This window comes from Megalopta genalis, unplaced genomic scaffold (genome assembly GCF_051020955.1).
Source record: "Megalopta genalis isolate 19385.01 unplaced genomic scaffold, iyMegGena1_principal scaffold0218, whole genome shotgun sequence".
NCBI lineage: Eukaryota > Metazoa > Arthropoda > Insecta > Hymenoptera > Halictidae > Megalopta > Megalopta genalis.
Genome location: NW_027476287.1, coordinates 192,501 through 199,977, shown reverse-complemented (window position 1 = coordinate 199,977; position 7,477 = coordinate 192,501).

Here is a 7,477-nt window from a genome sequence, read left to right as displayed (position 1 = left end):
ATTGCGCCGAGACGCGCTATGATGCAACAGACGAGCGATTGGAACGCCCGAATATTTTCAAAGTCCCAACGTACCGATCAAGAGTAAAGTACCATTTTCCTACATTAGATTTCGTTCTAAATGCTTAATCCCTATGTAAAAACGTTAGTTAAGCAAGAATATCGTATTTTTAAAAAAATCTAATGATAGGATTTCCCAGAAAATTGAAAAAACCGAAAAATGTCAAGAGTAAAGTGCCATTTTCTGACATTAGATTTCGTTCTAAATGCTTAATCCCTATGTAGAAACGTTAGTTAAGCAAGAATATCGTATTTTTAAAAAAATCTAATGATAGGATTTTTCAGAAAATTGAAAAAACCGTAAAATGTCAAGAGTAAAGTGCCCTTACTTTAAACAATGTATCGTTCTAAATGCTTAATCCCTATGTAAAAAAGTTATTTAAGCAGGAATATGTTATTGAAAAAAATTAGAAAAATTTATTTTAGCCGTAAATCGAAAATAATGGATCGAGCGAATCGGTCGATTGCGCCGAGACGCGCTATGATGCAACAGACGAGCGATTGGAACGCCCGAATATTTTCAAAGTCCCAACGTACCGATCAAGAGTAAAGTACCATTTTCCTACATTAGATTTCGTTCTAAATGCTTAATCCCTATGTAAAAACGTTAGTTAAGCAAGAATATCGTATTTTTAAAAAAATCTAATGATAGGATTTTCCAGAAAATTGAAAAAACCGAAAAATGTCAAGAGTAAAGTGCCATTTTCTGACATTAGATTTCGTTCTAAATGCTTAATCCCTATGTAGAAACGTTAGTTAAGCAAGAATATCGTATTTTTAAAAAAATCTAATGATAGGATTTTTCAGAAAATTGAAAAAACCGTAAAATGTCAAGAGTAAAGTGCCCTTATTTTAAACAATGTATCGTTCTAAATGCTTAATCCCTATGTAAAAAAGTTATTTTAGCAGGAATATGTTATTGAAAAAAATTAGAAAAATTTATTTTAGCCGTAAATCGAAAATAATGGGGACACCGGAGCTGTTCGAAGCGCCGAGCGCGCCGCGTACGCCCGAATATTTTCAAAGTCCCAACGTACCGATCAAGAGTAAAGTACCATTTTCCTACATTAGATTTCGTTCTAAATGCTTAATCCCTATGTAAAAACGTTAGTTAAGCAAGAATATCGTATTTTAAAAAAAATCTAATGATAGGATTTTCCAGAAAATTGAAAAAACCGAAAAATGTCAAGAGTAAAGTGCCATTTTCTGACATTAGATTTCGTTCTAAATGCTTAATCCCTATGTAGAAACGTTAGTTAAGCAAGAATATCGTATTTTTAAAAAAATCTAATGATAGGATTTTTCAGAAAATTGAAAAAACCGTAAAATGTCAAGAGTAAAGTGCCCTTATTTTAAACAATGTATCGTTCTAAATGCTTAATCCCTATGTAAAAAAGTTATTTTAGCAGGAATATGTTATTGAAAAAAATTAGAAAAATTTATTTTAGCCGTAAATCGAAAATAATGGATCGAGCGAATCGGTCGATTGCGCCGAGACGCGCTATGATGCAACAGACGAGCGATTGGAACGCCCGAATATTTTCAAAGTCCCAACGTACCGATCAAGAGTAAAGTACCATTTTCCTACATTAGATTTCGTTCTAAATGCTTAATCCCTATGTAAAAACGTTAGTTAAGCAAGAATATCGTATTTTAAAAAAAATCTAATGATAGGATTTTCCAGAAAATTGAAAAAACCGAAAAATGTCAAGAGTAAAGTGCCATTTTCTGACATTAGATTTCGTTCTAAATGCTTAATCCCTATGTAGAAACGTTAGTTAAGCAAGATTATCGTATTTTTAAAAAAATCTAATGATAGGATTTTTCAGAAAATTGAAAAAACCGTAAAATGTCAAGAGTAAAGTGCCCTTACTTTAAACAATGTATCGTTCTAAATGCTTAATCCCTATGTAAAAAAGTTATTTAAGCAGGAATATGTTATTGAAAAAAATTAGAAAAATTTATTTTAGCCGTAAATCGAAAATAATGGATCGAGCGAATCGGTCGATTGCGCCGAGACGCGCTATGATGCAACAGACGAGCGATTGGAACGCCCGAATATTTTCAAAGTCCCAACGTACCGATCAAGAGTAAAGTACCATTTTCCTACATTAGGTTTCGTTCTAAATGCTTAATCCCTATGTAAAAACGTTAGTTAAGCAAGAATATCGTATTTTTAAAAAAATCTAATGATAGGATTTCCCAGAAAATTGAAAAAACCGAAAAATGTCAAGAGTAAAGTGCCATTTTCTGACATTAGATTTCGTTCTAAATGCTTAATCCCTATGTAGAAACGTTAGTTAAGCAAGAATATCGTATTTTTAAAAAAATCTAATGATAGGATTTATCAGAAAATTGAAAAAACCGTAAAATGTCAAGAGTAAAGTGCCCTTACTTTAAACAATGTATCGTTCTAAATGCTTAATCCCTATGTAAAAAAGTTATTTAAGCAGGAATATGTTATTGAAAGAAATTAGAAAAATTTATTTTAGCCGTAAATCGAAAATAATGGATCGAGCGAATCGGTCGATTGCGCCGAGACGCGCTATGATGCAACAGACGAGCGATTGGAACGCCCGAATATTTTCAAAGTCCCAACGTACCGATCAAGAGTAAAGTACCATTTTCCTACATTAGATTTCGTTCTAAATGCTTAATCCCTATGTAAAAACGTTAGTTAAGCAAGAATATCGTATTTTTAAAAAAATCTAATGATAGGATTTTCCAGAAAATTGAAAAAACCGAAAAATGTCAAGAGTAAAGTGCCATTTTCTGACATTAGATTTCGTTCTAAATGCTTAATCCCTATGTAGAAACGTTAGTTAAGCAAGAATATCGTATTTTTAAAAAAATCTAATGATAGGATTTTTCAGAAAATTGAAAAAACCGTAAAATGTCAAGAGTAAAGTGCCCTTACTTTAAACAATGTATCGTTCTAAATGCTTAATCCCTATGTAAAAAAGTTATTTAAGCAGGAATATGTTATTGAAAGAAATTAGAAAAATTTATTTTAGCCGTAAATCGAAAATAATGGATCGAGCGAATCGGTCGATTGCGCCGAGACGCGCTATGATGCAACAGACGAGCGATTGGAACGCCCGAATATTTTCAAAGTCCCAACGTACCGATCAAGAGTAAAGTACCATTTTCCTACATTAGATTTCGTTCTAAATGCTTAATCCCTATGTAAAAACGTTAGTTAAGCAAGAATATCGTATTTTTAAAAAAATCTAATGATAGGATTTTCCAGAAAATTGAAAAAACCGAAAAATGTCAAGAGTAAAGTGCCATTTTCTGACATTAGATTTCGTTCTAAATGCTTAATCCCTATGTAGAAACGTTAGTTAAGCAAGAATATCGTATTTTTAAAAAAATCTAATGATAGGATTTTTCAGAAAATTGAAAAAACCGTAAAATGTCAAGAGTAAAGTGCCCTTATTTTAAACAATGTATCGTTCTAAATGCTTAATCCCTATGTAAAAAAGTTATTTTAGCAGGAATATGTTATTGAAAAAAATTAGAAAAATTTATTTTAGCCGTAAATCGAAAATAATGGGGACACCGGAGCTGTTCGAAGCGCCGAGCGCGCCGCGTACGCCCGAATATTTTCAAAGTCCCAACGTACCGATCAAGAGTAAAGTACCATTTTCCTACATTAGGTTTCGTTCTAAATGCTTAATCCCTATGTAAAAACGTTAGTTAAGCAAGAATATCGTATTTTTAAAAAAATCTAATGATAGGATTTCCCAGAAAATTGAAAAAACCGAAAAATGTCAAGAGTAAAGTGCCATTTTCTGACATTAGATTTCGTTCTAAATGCTTAATCCCTATGTAGAAACGTTAGCTAAGCAAGAATATCGTATTTTTAAAAAAATCTAATGATAGGATTTTTCAGAAAATTGAAAAAACCGTAAAATGTCAAGAGTAAAGTGCCCTTACTTTAAACAATGTATCGTTCTAAATGCTTAATCCCTATGTAAAAAAGTTATTTAAGCAGGAATATGTTATTGAAAAAAATTAGAAAAATTTATTTTAGCCGTAAATCGAAAATAATGGATCGAGCGAATCGGTCGATTGCGCCGAGACGCGCTATGATGCAACAGACGAGCGATTGGAACGCCCGAATATTTTCAAAGTCCCAACGTACCGATCAAGAGTAAAGTACCATTTTCCTACATTAGATTTCGTTCTAAATGCTTAATCCCTATGTAAAAACGTTAGTTAAGCAAGAATATCGTATTTTTAAAAAAATCTAATGATAGGATTTCCCAGAAAATTGAAAAAACCGAAAAATGTCAAGAGTAAAGTGCCATTTTCTGACATTAGATTTCGTTCTAAATGCTTAATCCCTATGTAGAAACGTTAGTTAAGCAAGAATATCGTATTTTTAAAAAAATCTAATGATAGGATTTTTCAGAAAATTGAAAAAACCGTAAAATGTCAAGAGTAAAGTGCCCTTACTTTAAACAATGTATCGTTCTAAATGCTTAATCCCTATGTAAAAAAGTTATTTAAGCAGGAATATGTTATTGAAAAAAATTAGAAAAATTTATTTTAGCCGTAAATCGAAAATAATGGATCGAGCGAATCGGTCGATTGCGCCGAGACGCGCTATGATGCAACAGACGAGCGATTGGAACGCCCGAATATTTTCAAAGTCCCAACGTACCGATCAAGAGTAAAGTACCATTTTCCTACATTAGATTTCGTTCTAAATGCTTAATCCCTATGTAAAAACGTTAGTTAAGCAAGAATATCGTATTTTTAAAAAAATCTAATGATAGGATTTTCCAGAAAATTGAAAAAACCGAAAAATGTCAAGAGTAAAGTGCCATTTTCTGACATTAGATTTCGTTCTAAATGCTTAATCCCTATGTAGAAACGTTAGTTAAGCAAGAATATCGTATTTTTAAAAAAATCTAATGATAGGATTTTTCAGAAAATTGAAAAAACCGTAAAATGTCAAGAGTAAAGTGCCCTTATTTTAAACAATGTATCGTTCTAAATGCTTAATCCCTATGTAAAAAAGTTATTTTAGCAGGAATATGTTATTGAAAAAAATTAGAAAAATTTATTTTAGCCGTAAATCGAAAATAATGGGGACACCGGAGCTGTTCGAAGCGCCGAGCGCGCCGCGTACGCCCGAATATTTTCAAAGTCCCAACGTACCGATCAAGAGTAAAGTACCATTTTCCTACATTAGATTTCGTTCTAAATGCTTAATCCCTATGTAAAAACGTTAGTTAAGCAAGAATATCGTATTTTAAAAAAAATCTAATGATAGGATTTTCCAGAAAATTGAAAAAACCGAAAAATGTCAAGAGTAAAGTGCCATTTTCTGACATTAGATTTCGTTCTAAATGCTTAATCCCTATGTAGAAACGTTAGTTAAGCAAGATTATCGTATTTTTAAAAAAATCTAATGATAGGATTTTTCAGAAAATTGAAAAAACCGTAAAATGTCAAGAGTAAAGTGCCCTTACTTTAAACAATGTATCGTTCTAAATGCTTAATCCCTATGTAAAAAAGTTATTTAAGCAGGAATATGTTATTGAAAAAAATTAGAAAAATTTATTTTAGCCGTAAATCGAAAATAATGGATCGAGCGAATCGGTCGATTGCGCCGAGACGCGCTATGATGCAACAGACGAGCGATTGGAACGCCCGAATATTTTCAAAGTCCCAACGTACCGATCAAGAGTAAAGTACCATTTTCCTACATTAGATTTCGTTCTAAATGCTTAATCCCTATGTAAAAACGTTAGTTAAGCAAGAATATCGTATTTTTAAAAAAATCTAATGATAGGATTTTCCAGAAAATTGAAAAAACCGAAAAATGTCAAGAGTAAAGTGCCATTTTCTGACATTAGATTTCGTTCTAAATGCTTAATCCCTATGTAGAAACGTTAGTTAAGCAAGAATATCGTATTTTTAAAAAAATCTAATGATAGGATTTTTCAGAAAATTGAAAAAACCGTAAAATGTCAAGAGTAAAGTGCCCTTATTTTAAACAATGTATCGTTCTAAATGCTTAATCCCTATGTAAAAAAGTTATTTTAGCAGGAATATGTTATTGAAAAAAATTAGAAAAATTTATTTTAGCCGTAAATCGAAAATAATGGGGACACCGGAGCTGTTCGAAGCGCCGAGCGCGCCGCGTACGCCCGAATATTTTCAAAGTCCCAACGTACCGATCAAGAGTAAAGTACCATTTTCCTACATTAGATTTCGTTCTAAATGCTTAATCCCTATGTAAAAACGTTAGTTAAGCAAGAATATCGTATTTTAAAAAAAATCTAATGATAGGATTTTCCAGAAAATTGAAAAAACCGAAAAATGTCAAGAGTAAAGTGCCATTTTCTGACATTAGATTTCGTTCTAAATGCTTAATCCCTATGTAGAAACGTTAGTTAAGCAAGATTATCGTATTTTTAAAAAAATCTAATGATAGGATTTTTCAGAAAATTGAAAAAACCGTAAAATGTCAAGAGTAAAGTGCCCTTATTTTAAACATTATATCGTTCTAAATGCTTAATCCCTATGTAAAAAAGTTATCTAAGCAAGAATATGTTATTGAATAAAATGAGAAAAATTTATTTTAGCCGTAAATCGAAAAAAAGACTGTTCGTTTCTCTGTCTCTCTCGCGCGATCGAAGTATTGATGTTTCCCGGCAAAGTAATGGGATATTAATTAAACTTTATACACGAAATTACTCGTTTTGATCCCCGCTACACAGCCGTATACTTTTTATAATTTTGTGGAATCGGGAACCTTGCAATATTTATCATAACGCGGATCGACTGTCTCTGTCTCTTTCTAGATCGGAAGAATCGATGTTTCCCGGCAAACTAATGGGAGTTTAATTAAACTTTATACACGAAATTACTCGTTTTGATCCCCGCTACACAGCCGTATACTTTTTATAATTTTGTGGAATCGGGAACCTTGAAATATTTAACATAACGCGGATCGACTGTCTCTGTCTCTTTCTAGATCGGAATAATCGATGTTTCCTGGCAAACTATTGGGAGTTTAATTAAACTTTATACATGAAATTACTCGTTTTGATCCCCGCTACACAGCCGTATACTTTTTATAATTTTATGGAATCGGTAACCTTGAAATATTTAACATAACGCGGATCGACTGTCTCTGTCTCTTTCTAGATCGGAATAATCGATGTTTCCCGGCAAACTATTGGGAGATTAATTAAACTTTATACATGAAATTACTCGTTTTGATCCCCGCTACACAGCCGTATACTTTTTATAATTTTGTGGAATCGGGAACCTTGAAATATTTAACATAACGCGGATCGTCTATCTCTGTCTCTTTCTAGATCGGAAGAATCGATGTTTCCCGGCAAACTAATGGGAGTTTAATTAAACTTTATACACGAAATTACTCGTTTTGATCC